Consider the following 15,292-nt stretch of genomic DNA (forward strand, 5'->3'; position numbering starts at 1 on the left):
TGGCTTGGTACTCAGTTACTCAAGTCCAAAAATATGTCAGATACATCAGACTCAACCAAAATGGTGTACTGGCATCACTTCACTTGGAGTTTGGCACGCTGGCAGAACAATGGTCCTACCATCTTGTTGATGTCTCCAAGCATTTCAAGGATGACATGAATGATAGCGTCTAAGTATTAGGTCCACTTCATCATTTCAGCTAGCCTATGCAGACATATAATTTGAATGAGAACTTATTAAACCAACCTGCATACCTGCATACTTAATTCAGAAGGGTAAGAAAAGGTGGAAGGGAGTTAGTTCTTCTTTGTGAATCACAATCAAGTTCAGAATGTGGAAAGAGGATGGCTAGAAGATGACATCAGAATGCTCAGACTCTGAGATATTGCAGAAAATGAGACCGATAAAGGAGTCTTGCCTAAAACTAACATCTATCAGACAGTTCAAATAACTTCGACTCAGAATAAGAAAAAAGAAAATGATTGTTCAAGTAACAAAAAATTTAGAGGGGAATCAGAGAACAGAAAACTACTGAAGAGGGAAAGTTGGGGATGCTTTTGTAATGTTCTCATCTCATTGGGCTTCAGGGACCAAGATTTTCCGGCTCAACAAGTTTTCAGATGCCATGTTGCATTTTGTATTCCATGTTTTGTTCGGCGTGAGATTCTAGAGCCATCTATATATGATGCGGCAGGTTCAAAATGGTATACCATCTTTGCCTACAAATGTATGATAGGTTAGAATCCGATTACTTAATTCATAGAAATCCATTTAGCAAGTTAGGAATTGATTAGCATCATTTACTAGTGTTTATGCACCTTATGTTTGTCTTTTTAGTGCACTAGAGTTAGCTTTCTTCACCTGTACAATAACCTGGAATTTATAATCTGATTATGACACTTCTGCTAGTGTAATTTCAGTGGCAAGCTTTTTGTTAATTTGAATAGCGGGAGGAATTTTGATATCTATTTGGTTGAAATATACTCAGTTACATTGCGGGAAGATCATAGGGTTTTTGTAACAACTGGGACCTCACCCAAAAGGCTAACTGAAAGGTATTACTTAGGTTTTTTGGCCATACATGGATCCTCATAGTTCCATTGCAGAAGGTCTCCAACAAGAAATTCATGAACAAGACTGATTCTAAGTAAGCAAGCCACCATCATTATCTAATTTAGAATCTCGACTGGGAGAACGAATCAAATCAAACTAAATCATAGAGCACAATTAGCTCCGAAGCAAGCAAAACCCTGAAACTTTTTTGTGTCTAGCCATACTAACACCGGGTTTGCCAGACCCCGCCCTAATGAACTAGGGCAAAGTCTCAGGTTGGGTTGGTCTCAAGTTAGTATTCTACACTTCCAGAATATAGGTTAGATTTGGTTTGAATCAGGTCTGATCTTGAAAAATAATGCATGTATTCTTGCTTGCTCACACTCTAACCGTTGCTATGTCTTAACCAGATTTTCAAAATCACAGCGGAACATTAAAGATCATGATAAGGGTTAATAATTAACAGCTTTTATTTGCCAATAGCAACTTTGTAGCATGTAGATGATCTAACATATCATGGCTAAAGCCTTCATCATATCCAACGGAGAGTGCGGTCGTGCTTATGAAATACAGCTTGGGAGCTTGTAGTGCAATTTAGATGCTATGACACAAGGTCGCCTTTTTTTTTTGGTGAAAAAACCTAAGATGCTAGCATGAAGATATATATGGTCCTGCCTCCAGCTCAAATATGTGGTCAGAGCATATTAACTCCCAGTTTTCTGATATTTTGTAAAATTCTAAAACAATGACCATAATGAAAATATCACGAGAATAGTGTTTTACTTTTATTACTTAAATAAGCATTGATATATCAACCTCCGTGAGATCTCGATTATGTTATGTTGATGTTGATTGTGTTCTTAGAATATTTATTATGATATTATTTTGATTTCTATGACACATATTCATCATTATTTGGTCACTATAACAGTTTCTTTTTCTGACTTTATGCGGTAATGCCAAGAACTTATTAAAATGATCAAAAGTCAATATAAAAAGGAGATCTAGCTGGTAGATCCCCAGACTCAATGTAGACTATTTTGGCCATAACGAGTAGGACTGAACAGGGTCCAGAAGTAAGATCCATGACATTGAGGAGCCGAGTCATAGGACAAATTTTTGGAGGCTATAACTTGATCATATGATGTCTGATTAAGATTCTTCTTTTTTTAAAAAAATTGGACCATTCTTCGAGATTTACGATGTGATGCCGCATCTTTTAGGTGGAGGCGCCCTCAATGATTTGAGGCTTGAAATGGGCCGATCAAATTTAAAGCTTTCTTTTCAGGTAGGACTTTATTTGGGCGCATCGGTCCATCTGAGAAGAATCAAGTAGCGCGACAAAAGATAGACAGTAGAAGTCAATATCTACCTTCTAAATTTTTTTAGCTTTTCAAGTTTATTTCTACTAGTGATGTTTATTTTAGGAAAGAGATTAGAGTTAGAAAGAAAAATCTGATTCGAGTTGTGCAAGAACAAACCTCACCATTATGAATATAGGCACTATACCTCATTTTTTTTATCATCAATGAAAGAAAAGGAGACTGATGCCCTACTTTTGTAGTTTTTCTATCTTTTGTTATTTTTTTTTAGAGAGATTTGCATTGAATAGACTGAAAGAAAGCTTTCTTATCCCTGATCGGATTAATAAATTCCCTCCTCTCCCCCAACTAGAAAAAGAAAAAAATGAGAAAAAAAAGGAACAACAACACAGAGAGAGATAGATATAGTAGCTATCTCAATAATGTCATTTGCTAATAAATCAGAGATTCTAATATTTTACAATGGGTTGGTGCAACATATGCAAACTTGATGTACATCATCTAATATCTACCTCACAGAACCTAGTGGACATACAAAATATGTTACTGATTTTGATAGAGTAGCAGAATAAAAAGTAATTTAGGCTTGTCTCCAAGGGTGGTAATTTATGACTTAATCCATCAATCCGACTTGCGAACGATCCATTTTAAGCAGGTTTGAATTTGACATAAATGGATTTTGGTCATAAATGGGTCAACCCATTTAGACCTATTTACTAAATGGGTTGGGTTTAGATTTAGACTTTTGACCCGTTTAACCCATTTTGACCGGTTTAATAATTGGGTTGGGGCATTACATGACCCATTTAACCTATTTAAAATCTATTTAACACGTTTAAAACCTGTTTAACATATTGCCGACCTATTTAACCTGACCTGAAGGGTTTGACATGACATGAAATCTTCAGAATGCCTTGTTGCTCATAAATAAACTCTAAAGCCGCCAGGTCCAGCAATGCAATGAAGCATGGATGCTTGAGTAGCTTCGTATGTACCAAAATGCTCTCCATCTTCCCTCTCCCTACAAGCATTGGAACATGCCCACAGCCACAGGGGGCGGAGAGCTTTGTGCACATCATGCTAATCTTCTCAAGCTCAATCTGAAGGTACTACCACAGCTCTCTATATAAAATAGAGCCCAAGTCTAAGTTGCTGAAATTTTCTGTTGATACTTCGTTTTTGAATATTTTTTATATGGCAACTTTCTCATTTGATGTCTCAATCACAGGTGAAAGTGTAAGGCCCGGTCCATCGACTGGCCCACAAAATTGCACAAGCCCAACATTCCCTCGCATGAATCTTAGAGCAAGGGGGAAAAATATTGCCTCATGTGGCCCGCACATGAGACGTAAGAAGCGGGCTCTTGGAAGGAGTCCAAATTCTTCCTCGACTCTGTTGGGCATTGGGAACTTAGGGCTTGATGGAGTCCTAGCCATAGCCTATAAAAGGTCCTCCCCTCTTCCTCTAGGCATCTCGACTCTCATCCTTGATCCATTGTTGGCAAAACCCCTCAAATTTCTCTTGACTTTTCATTGAGTGTGCACGGTGAGCCATTGTTGATTTGCTAAGGGACAAAGTAATCCACCCTAACCATTATTCTATACCTACTCCTGAGTCCCTCCACTGTCATCGACGACCTGATTGTCACTAGCAGTCGTCATATTTGTGTCCCTCTCCCCTATTTTTTCTTTTCTTCTTCTTCTCATCCGGCTGACCACCACCGGCCGTGGGATGTCACCACAGCCGCCGCCACCGAGGGATCGCCGTTGTGGGTCGACGTTGTGGGTGAGGCCAGCTTTCTTTCTTTTAGGGCTCGTTTGGTTCGCGGGAAGCATTTTCCTTCCTAGGAATATGATTCCTGGGAAACAAATTCCTAGGAAGAGGATGCCTAGGAAAGTACTTTTGGCATGTTTGGTTGACCATGGAAAAGTGACAAATTTCCAAGATGCTTATGTTTGGTTGGCCATCCACTTTTCTAGGAAAGTTATATATAATTTCTATTATGCCCTTAATAAAAATTAGGTTTTTAATGCCTTTTTAATGCTTCTTTAATGCTGAAGGGACTTTTTGGGAAAAAGTAAAAATGGAGTGATTCCCGCCTCATGGGAAAGTAACTTTCCCATGTTTCTCATGAGAAAGACTTTCCCATGAAATGTGGGAATCACATTCCCATAGGAATACAACTTTCCCTTCTCTCTCCTTTGAAAACTCCAACCAAACAAGAGGCATCTCATTACTTTCCCGTTGACCACACTTTCCCCCCTTCTTTTCCCGCGAACCAAACGAGCCCTTAAGAAGAGAACCAATGGGTCCCTCTTTCCCTCTTGCTTTCTCTCTCTCTCTCTCCGCTCTCTTTCCTCTCTCTTCTCCACACGCTCTCTTCTTTCTCTCTTTCTCTCTCCATAGATCTTATAGACCACTGAGGGTCCATATATCTAGGTAAACTCAGGTTGATTGGTTATCTCTTGGAGGGGTCCAAGGCGAACACTGTGCGACCAGGGGCTCCGAGCCGGTATCTCATAACCAGAGTTCCTAGGCCAATGTTGTGTGACCATCTATTCATCCATTTATAATATTTTAATACTAACCATGGTTATCTATGATTAATTTGAAGATGAGATCCGATCCATCCTATAGGGAGACAACTATCTGGGCAAGAAAGTGTTGAATAGCACATCCTACCCCCAAGTTTATAGATCGAGGAGTAGATTGGTGTTTGCTGTACTTGAGTCTGAGAATGATAGAGGTAAGAAATTCTAAACTCAATTACCTATATGGATAATATGTATTTTGTAACATGTATTGATGATTTTGGGTTTTGCATCATTTGCCGCATGTTGCTAATTGATCTCTAATATGAATATGTATAAATATTATTTCTTTATTGAATAGACGTATCAAATATCGATACTTTTGGTTGCTTAGAATATGATGCTGGTTATTTTGGAATTTGACAAGAAAAATTATATGAAGTTATATTTTTTTTTGGACATAGATGAAATTGAGCAATTTGATTGTCGAATGCAAAGATTTGGACTAGATACGTTATGGATTGCTAGTCATAGGCCAAATTATGACACATTAGGTTGCTACCACAAACTGAATCATAGATATTTTTGTTTGCTACTATGGGCTGAAGTGCCAATATTTTGGTCTTCCACTGCGAGCCGAAGCATGGATATCTTGGTTTGCCACTGCAGGCCAAAGTGCAGATATTATGGTTTGCCATCAAGGGTTAAAGTGTAGATATTATGGTTTGCCATTGCAGGCCAAAGCATGAAATTATGGTTTTTCAATCATAGGCCGAAGCGTGACCATGGATAGTCTAAATTGGTAAGATAATTATTGATTGAAAATCTGGTTTATAATGAAAGATAACATATATGAAACTACTATTGAACAAAAGTTTTAGACTGATGATATATCTGACATGTTTGATGACGTGTGTGTGTGTGTGTGTATATATATATATATATTTATTTATTTATTTGAACTATGTTGAATAATCGGTGTGAGGTTTTATGATTTTTTCTGTATTTTGATATGATTTATAGCTAATTTTTATTCTAAATTTACTTTATCTATATTGGTGTGAGTGTGGAAAATTCTTACTAGGTTGTAAAGCTCACACCACCTCCTTCTATTTTCTTTCAGAGTCACAAGATGCATAATCTCAATTAGGTTGGGCATGAAGTTCGAGAAATAGACTTATTAGCTAGTTAGTTTACTTTCTAATACAATCAATATTTGAAAATTTTGTAATTGAATAAGTTTGATCATTTGATTATGGTGGATTTACTTGGTTGGATTATTTGGTTATTATCTGTTGATTTAAATTTCCAAAGTTATTGAAAATTTGCTCATGTTAAATCTTGTATGACTTTTAGGACATTGCTCTAGATTTTATGCAGCCACATCATATGATTGACCCAAATGGTGGATTTAGTGGGTGACAGAAAGATTAAACAAAAAAAAAGCTGACTATCAAAATAGGGGGTGGTTGCAATTTAAGACTTTGGAAGGATTTAAACCTAATTAGTTATAAGTGGCAAGAGGAAGAAGTCTTCCTGTCGGATGTGTGGAGATTTTGTAACCTTATAGCAGTTTTGAGAAATGTCAGCATCATTATCTGAATGGGTATTGCTTGACACTTTCCAAGGGTGGAGATTTTTATTTTACAACCGGTGATCAATGTGTAGTTTCTTATTCTGAAAATTGAGCTACCGGTTAATGTCATTATCACTTTTAGTCTATTGTTACAATTAAACTTTAGATGAACAAGTCAATGGTTTTGCAATAAGGGTGATTTTTTCTAGTTCTTTTCCATGTCGATCGGCAGAGATGTTTTTAAGTTAGAAGTACAACTATGATGAAGGCGAACATAAAATAAGATGTTACAGACACACTTAACAAGAAGAAGTAATTGTGCCTTGTTTGGAGCAAACCAGATATCATGACTTTTTTATTTGAATTCACACAACGCATTTATGATTGCATGCATACATCGTGTCATGTTGTTTTCAGGGATGCTCGAAGTTTTCTCATGTAATCAGTGATGGGAATCTCAGAACCAATTGGAAACGTGGAATGACAAATCCTCTATTATGAGAAGGAAGAGGAAGAGATATTTGGGCTTGGATTGATTTGGAAATGAGAATGATAGGTGTGACATATTGAGAGAAATCTCTTCTATTATCGTAGGAAGCTTCTTTTTGTTAGGAGAACGATGGTGAAGAAAGTCGTAGCAGCGCATAGCTTTGGGAGGAGAAGAAGAAGGCAATGAGGAGGGGATCGCATTGGCTTTATGAAATCCTATGTGCAAGTCTTCTTGAGATTTCCAATCGATATTCTTCGAAAGGTTCTGAGAGCTCCATGTAGGTGACTATCCAACAACTATTGTGTTGTAATGCACTTTAATATATGAAGATCCCTATCAAATTTCATGAGTTGTCCCTTCTATCAGATCATTTATAGCTAAATATGAGGTCAAGCCTATAAGCTAAGTTCTAAAGAATTCTGGGCCTAATATCGAAAACCTGGAAATAATTAAGGATTTGGCCCAAAAATACACTTTTGAGCAAGTTTGCTGCCGCTGGGACGGAAATAGTTAGGATGGTTTAGGCATGAGCTTGGAGCACGCTTGACCCTGTGCCTTAACAAAAAATTTAAGTTTAAACTTGACCATAACAAAGTTAGCATACGTGGGCCTGGGATGGCTGAAATAGAAAACAAGGAGAGTGGAGAGAGAGAAGGTATTTTGTTGGATATTACTTGAGTTTCTTGGTCCTATATGAGTATCCAAAATCTTTCCAGCGAATAATCGATGTGGAATTAAACACACCCCCGCACAGGTCGTCATATATTCCTCTCGTTTAAATCCTGACGTTCTTCTCAGGCAAAGAGTTCAAATTCATTAAAATCTAATTACAAGCACCATGATCGGTCCGTAATCAGCCCCCATAGATCCGTGCTGCAGCGTCCTCTAGTCCACATGGGTTATGAGCCGGATTCGTTGATACCATTTGTCATAACTCTGGACCTCACTCAAAAAGGCTAGCTGGAAGGTATTATTTAAGTTTCTTGATCCTATATAAGTATCCAAAATCTTCTCGAAAAAATAATTGATGGTGGACTAAACACATGGCCGCACGAATTATCACAATTCAAATTTATAAATATATGTTACAAAAGAATGAAAATAATGCAGAATTAAACCATCAATGATCATTGATTGATTGGCTCCACATGTTTGAATCCTTTTTTTCAATGGTGAAATCTGTACTTAGCTCCTCTCCTTCTATGTTGGAATCCATCATAGGTTCCATTTCTTATTTGCCTCTTCACAAATCTATTTGAACTGCTTTCTTTTGGGGGCTCAAATTTGGGACAAAATTTGAATAATTTCCTTTTCAATTCAGAGATGTGACACGATTGTAACCCTCGGCGCTCGCCTGGTCCTCAACTACGTCTCCTCCTCCTCCTCCTCCTCCCACGCACGGAGCTTAATTCTTCCTCCTCCTCCTCCGCTCCTCGAACCGTCGCCGTCCACACCGACGTCTCCGACCCCGCCAACGTCAAGTCCCTCTTCGACCGGGCCGAGTCCTTCTTCGGCACCGCGCCCCACACCTCATCGCGTGCGCCGGCGTGTTCGACTCCAAGTACCCCTCCCTCGCCGACACCGCCGTCGAGGACTGGGACGCCATCTTCTCCGTCAACGCCCGCGGCGCCTTCCTCTGCTGCCGCGAGGCAGCCAATCGACTCCAACGGGGTGGCGGCGGGCGGATCATCACGGTGTCGTCGTCGCTGGTGGGGGCGCTGAGGCCGGGGTGCGCGGCGTACACGGCGTCGAAGGCGGCGGTGGAGGCGATGACGAGGATCTTGGCGAAGGAGCTGAAGTGAACGGGGATCACGGCCAATTGCGTGGCGCCAGGGCCGGTGGCGACGGAGCTCTTCTTCGCCGGGAAGAGCGAGGGGGCGGTGAGGAAGGTGGAGGAGGAGTGCCCGCTGGGGCGGGTGGGGAAGAGCAAGGACATCGCACGGGTCGTGGGCTTCCTCGCTACGGACGCCGCCAGTGGGTAACGGCCAGGTCATCCGCCCGAAAGGTTCGTTCTATACGGAAAATGTCCTCATAGTTCGTTCTATGCGGACCTCTCCGCATAGTTACTTCTATGCAGAACGGTCAATAGTTCCTTCAATGCGTCTTTTCTATGCGAGACAGTCCGCATGGTTACTTCTATGCGAACGAACTCCGCATAGTTTCGTCTGTGTTTCTTCTATGCGGACCATTCCGCATAGTTTTTCTATGCACTGTCTGTCCGCATAGTTCGTTCTATGCGGATTGTCCGCATAGTTCGTGCTATGCGGATCTGTCCGCCTAGTTCGTACTATGCGGATACTTCCGCATAGTTTTTGCATAGACCTTCTATGCGAACCGGTCATTAGTTCCTTCTATGCGGACTCGGTCCGCATATTTTTTTATGCTTACAGGGTCCGCCTAGGAACTATGCGGATTTTGTCCTCATAGTTCCTTCTATGCGGACGAAATCCGCATATTCCTTCTATGCGGACAGGTTCCGCATAGCTCCTTCTATGCGAAACTTGTCCGCATAGTTCCTTCGATTCGGATAGATTCCCATAGTTCCTTCTATGCGAAAAAACGCATAGTTTTACTATGCGGAGTTGTCCGCATAGTTCCTTCTATGCGGACCATGCCTGCAAGTTTCTTCTATGCGGACAACTACCGCATAGTTTCTTCTATGCAGAAATGTTCCGCATAGGTTTTCTATGCATTCAACTTCCGGATAGTTTCTTATGTATACCATGTCCGCATAATTGCTTCTATGCTACTCTGTCTGTATAGTTTCTTCTATGCGTATACTGTCCGCATATTTCGTTCTATGCGTATCCTATCGGAATAGTCCGTTCTATGCGGAGGCTGTTATCGTAGTCCGTTCTATGCGGAGGCAGTCCGCATAGCTTCTTCTATGCGGAAGCTGTTCGCATCGCAGCTGTCTATAACCCATGCAAAAAACTAGAAGGAAAAGCATGCAACCCTAGGAAGTAAGCATTCTTAATAGCTATCATTGTTAGAATTTATTATCTATAATTGTTTGCTTAAAAGCTAAAAATCTGGCACCTTTTTAAGTCCATTTTGCATCAGAGCTTTTACACAATAATTTAAGACTTAATATAATTGAAATTTGCTCAAAAAGAATGACATCACTCTGCTACCGAGAAGAAAACCACCTCATCTGCCTCATCTCACAGCCAATTTGAGCAATTGGGTGATGGAGAAGGAGACAAACAACTTCAGATCTTGCCATGAGAAAACCTGAGAAAGGGTACCATTAAGGTAAATCGAATGATTTGATGTGGGAGTGGTGCTGATTGGAAGCACCAATAGATGACTTTCTCAATAAAGTAGCTTGAAGAAATCACCATCCATCAGCAAAGTGGGTATCACTGAGCCCTGTATCGACCAACTCATAGACCCATTGCCAAACGCTGAACCAGCTCATCAGCACAAAAGGCTGGATAGGATGAATGAATGATAGCGCTTTACATACAGTTTATAGATGAGCTAAATCAATAAATAAACTAAAATCGCATTGTGATTTTAAAAGAAACTCTCCTTCCAATTGGAAAAGCATTACGAATTACGTTCACATATGAAAACCACTGATACAATTCATAATAATAGTTTCTGATGAAAACAGACTAAGAAAAAAAGTATAGGTAGTAAGACTACATTGCATGTTTTAAAAGTTTGTTGATAATGATTTGATTAACTCAAAAAAATGCTGCAGGACTTGAGTGGAAGTAACACTTGTACTATTTTGAATTAGCACGTCCGACACAGCACCAGCAACATATCCTCAAGTTGGCAACATGATCCATGGAAGTATGCCTGAGGTGGACAAAATATATCTGCACCAAATGCTTTACGGTTTTATAAACTGGCTACTAAAAGCAGAGCAGATTGGAGAACAACAGTGGGAGCATGTCCTAATTAAAAGAATAGCTAGTTCAAACATTTAGAGAACAATATCACTAGAATTCCAAATCATAAACCTCCTCCTGTTTGGAGGACAGCTGCAACCACTAGGCTGAAGCCTGGTTTCCATAAAAGAAAAATTCCGTTTAACAATACGACCACTGACTGGGGATTGCTTTGGCCCAAAGTTGGCTCCGACCCAAGTCCTAATTACCAGACCTATGCATCATAATTATACAAGAAAGCCAAACCTGTCAATAGGTAACCTTGTCCTATTGGACTAACCATATTAGTCTAAAGCTGGAAATAAAAAGGAATTGATGTGTGGATGTGAACTTGATTAAATGAACAAGGACTTTGGACTTATCTCATCATTACTATTTGCCCCGTAATAAGCTAGAAATATGAAACTATTGTTTGCCCTTCGCAGGCTAGAAATGTAAAACTACTGCTTGCCTCGTCGCAGGTTAGAAATGTGAAACTACTGTTTGCTCCATCACAGACTAGAAATGTGAAACTACTATTTGCCTCATTACAGGCTAGAAATGTGAAACTACTGTTCACCCCGTCATAGGCTAAAAATATGAAACTATTGTTTGCCTTGTCACAGACTGAAAATGTGATACTACTAGTTGTCCTATCATAGACTGAAAATATGATACTATTGGTTTTTCCGTCGCAGGCTGAAAATGTGATATTGTTTATTTCTCTCTCATGAGCTAGAAACATGACCGAGATTTGGCCCAAAGTAGGAAAGATAATTGATCCGAATCAAGTTAAAAAAGAATGAAATAAAAAGTATTAAAATACTAATGAAGATTTATGAGATATCGTATGATATATCACTCTTAAGTAGCTGGATTTCTATTAATATTTGATATACATATTTAAATTAATTATTCAATCATTATTGATAGTTGGTTTGTGATTTCATGATGTGTGCAATGATTTCTTGTGGTTTTTAAACTTATATTGTGTTGGTGTGGATGTGTAGGGATTCTTATTGGGCTATAAAACTCACAACCCCATCTTCTTTCTCTTTTTCAAAGTCACAGGATGCATAGTTCCGAATTGGTTAAGCATGGAGTGCGAGTATTAGAGTTATTAGTTAATTAGATTTTTTTTTTGATGTTGATAAATATTTAAAGATTTTGTAACTGAACCAGTTTGATTAATTGGATATGTTGACTTTATCTATTTAGATTAATTAATTTATTGTGGTGTTATCAAATTTTTGTTCATCTTAGGTCTTGCATGACCTCTAAGGTATCTTTTCTAGGGCGGCCGTGTCGCATGTCGGACTCGAGTGCTGGATTCGGGGCGTGACAGTAAAGGTTGGTGAGATTAATCATAGTTACTGCAATACATTATATCTTACAACGTCTCCCAAAAATATGCAATTGACTATAATTTTGACGATTAGTAACCATCTGATAGAAGAATTATGGTTTATCTTTGCTATAAATATAACACGGACTATACTGGAGCTTTGCATAATATGCATCTCCATCCCTATGTTTGTCATTTTTACATCACCCCACCTACATATTGATTTCCATCCACACTGCCCTTATGCAATCTAGATATTTGAATTTATCCAGTAGAATAGAGGTATATATATATATATGCATAAATGTATATGGAAGATGATGGCGGCTCCTAGAGTCAAATTTTTTGGTGGAAAGTAATGGAAGGCTACCATGCAAGGAAGTTTTGGAAGCTAGATGTCTACAATTGCAGAATTATAACTATGATTTGTGTAAAGGAACAAAATAAGATGTTAACTAATGCTTGGTCCTCTGTCCTTTTGCTAGTCAGGTTTGGAATGAACTAAAAGTACTCAACCATCAAATTCCTCTTTTCAACTCATTGCTCTGGCTTCATCAAATTCATTGCTGCCTAACTTTGAAAAAACATTAGTAGCCTTACAGCTGCATCTATAATCAAATATTTCTTTATAAATTAATGGTAAAAATGAGTCACACCTACACGTAAAATTGGACCTAAGATCTCTTGCATTGCTGCCCACTACTTAGCCGTAATGATAATGTTAACTTCTAGTATGAAGTTATAGTTTTAAAACTTATTCATTTTAAAAAATATATTATTTTAAATAAATTATCATAATTTTAATAACATTATTTTCATAAAAATTCAATCCTCTTCTTTTTGAAAGAAAATAAAAAATAAATTACTTCACTTTATTATTTATAATATTCTGAAAATATTTTTTATTTAAAATATTTTAAAATATCAATAATTTCAACATATTTCTATAATCGTATATTTTTTTCTAAAGTTCTTTAAAAATAGATAATTCATGATTCTTCTTATTCATTTTGTAATTAAAAAGTAATAAAATTTAATATAGAAATTCTTAATACTTTATATTATATATTTTATATGAGTAGCTTTTGGTTTTTACATATATTTTTAATATAAATTAGGTTGGATTAGTGATCCAAATTCTTGGTTAAATTGGTTTCCTGCAAATTTTTAGTAATTATATCATAGACCATTACTTGGTTATGGTGCTTTGCATGTAATATTGATAGTGAGTTTTATATCAAAACTATTTTCATTTTAATTGTTAAACTATCTAGACTCATATAACTTGTTCATTAAATGGATCAGATGAAATCAAGTTAAAAATAACATATTTAATCCATCAACAATTTAGGTAAAAATGTAATACATAATCAATTTCATTAAATTTATTATCCTCTAATAACCAATAAGCATTAAGAATATTTTCTTAAGAAAATAGGTAAAAGACATTATACACCTCCCTATATTAATAAATTATTTGTTATGCATATTTAATTAAATAATAATCACTAACATATATAAAACTATTCTGAAATAAATCTATCATATTTAACCAAATGAAGTTGAATCTAACATATTTAGCCCATTAAATTTTGTTAATTACAAATAGAATATATTGTAGTAGATATATGTAGTTGAAACCTTATCTTTTTTTAAAAAAATTAAATATAAATTTAGTGATGAAATATTATCATCACAAAATATCCAAATTAGTTTGCAACATTACCATTTATCATAAATAAATCATAAATAATTAACAAATTTATTTCATCGACACATAGTTAGTATTCTACAATAAAACTATATATGGCCAATTGAATTTTATTTGCAAGGTACCATTGAAACATAACAAATTTTAGTAATATCCCTAAAAAAATATTACCATATCATAGATCTTTTACGATAATTGTTAAAACTGTTACTGTAGAATTCAAATTTCTTATAACAGTAATATAGTACTGTCGCTATATAATAACTTTTAATAACTTGCTATAGTACTATGTAGCTTTTATAATATTTTTTAAAATGTTTAGTAAAGAGCATTTATAGTGACATATTTTTTTGCGTGTTACTAAAATTTTGTTGCTATAGTTTATTTTTGTTTATAAGGTTTTGTTGAAAGATACCAAAGCTAATTGCCAATAGCAGTGGGGGTGCTGACAGCTCTGTAAGCTTCTCTATCACTCACTCTCTTTTGGTCTGCTGGTAAGAATGGAGATTCATAGAGTTTTCTATTCCAAAGGCGGAACTCAGAGCAGCTTAAGAAGGGATGATTATAGCTGTCATACGCTTCAACTTCACTAGGATTTGGTTAGAAGGAGATTCAACTATAATTATCCAATGGATATAAGACAGATTAGAAAGCTCTCATTTGGCATAGAATCACTTCAGCCTGTGTTGTCTAATATTATCGAAACTGCAGCTCCTTTGTCGTCCGGCACACTTGGGAGTTTCTCCGGACATCCCCAGTAGATATATCTTTTTCTTTGTACTCTTTACTTTCTGGTAATTTGGCAGGATGTACTCATCTTAGAGCTATGTAAATTACCATTTTCATCAAAAAACAAAAAATTGTAGCTCCTATGGAATCATTCTTTGTATCCGATGCTTTTAGGGAAGCAAACCAACAGGCGGACTCTTTGGCAAGCCTTCAAGAAAATATCGGCTTGTAATTCTTTACAGTTCACATATATGGGAAGCAAACCAACGGGCGGATTCTTTGTCAAGCCTTCGAGAAAATATCGGCTTTCAATCCTTTGCAGTTTTACTTTCTCTCATAAAGAACCTGGTGTTAGCTGATTCAACTGGGGTTGGCTTTGTTGGAGTTTAGTATTTGGATTTTGTTCCTCTATTTTGTTTTCATTATCTCTGTTGTTTCCTTTGGGTCTTCATGATTACCAGCTGTACCAAAAAAAAAAAGTATAATTTTCCGGAAAGATAACATTATAGGATATCTCATCCTACCACACAATAAGTTTCTCTTCTCTCTCATATCAGAGGATTAATTGGATTTTTTTGGGAGTGTACCAAAGGATTAACTAGACTCATGAAAACCGGTGGAATAAAGAACGGTTCAAACAATTTTTACACGGAT

General features: G+C 37.2%; 1 pseudogene; it reads left to right on the plus strand.

Moving 5' to 3' along the window:
* Positions 1-2,260: 2,260 nt before the first annotated feature.
* Positions 2,261-15,028, plus strand: LOC103699856 (annotated as a pseudogene).
* The last annotated feature ends 264 nt before the right edge of the window (positions 15,029-15,292 follow it).

Source organism: Phoenix dactylifera, chromosome 16 (genome assembly GCF_009389715.1).
Source record: "Phoenix dactylifera cultivar Barhee BC4 chromosome 16, palm_55x_up_171113_PBpolish2nd_filt_p, whole genome shotgun sequence".
Classification (NCBI taxonomy): Eukaryota; Viridiplantae; Streptophyta; class Magnoliopsida; order Arecales; family Arecaceae; genus Phoenix; species Phoenix dactylifera.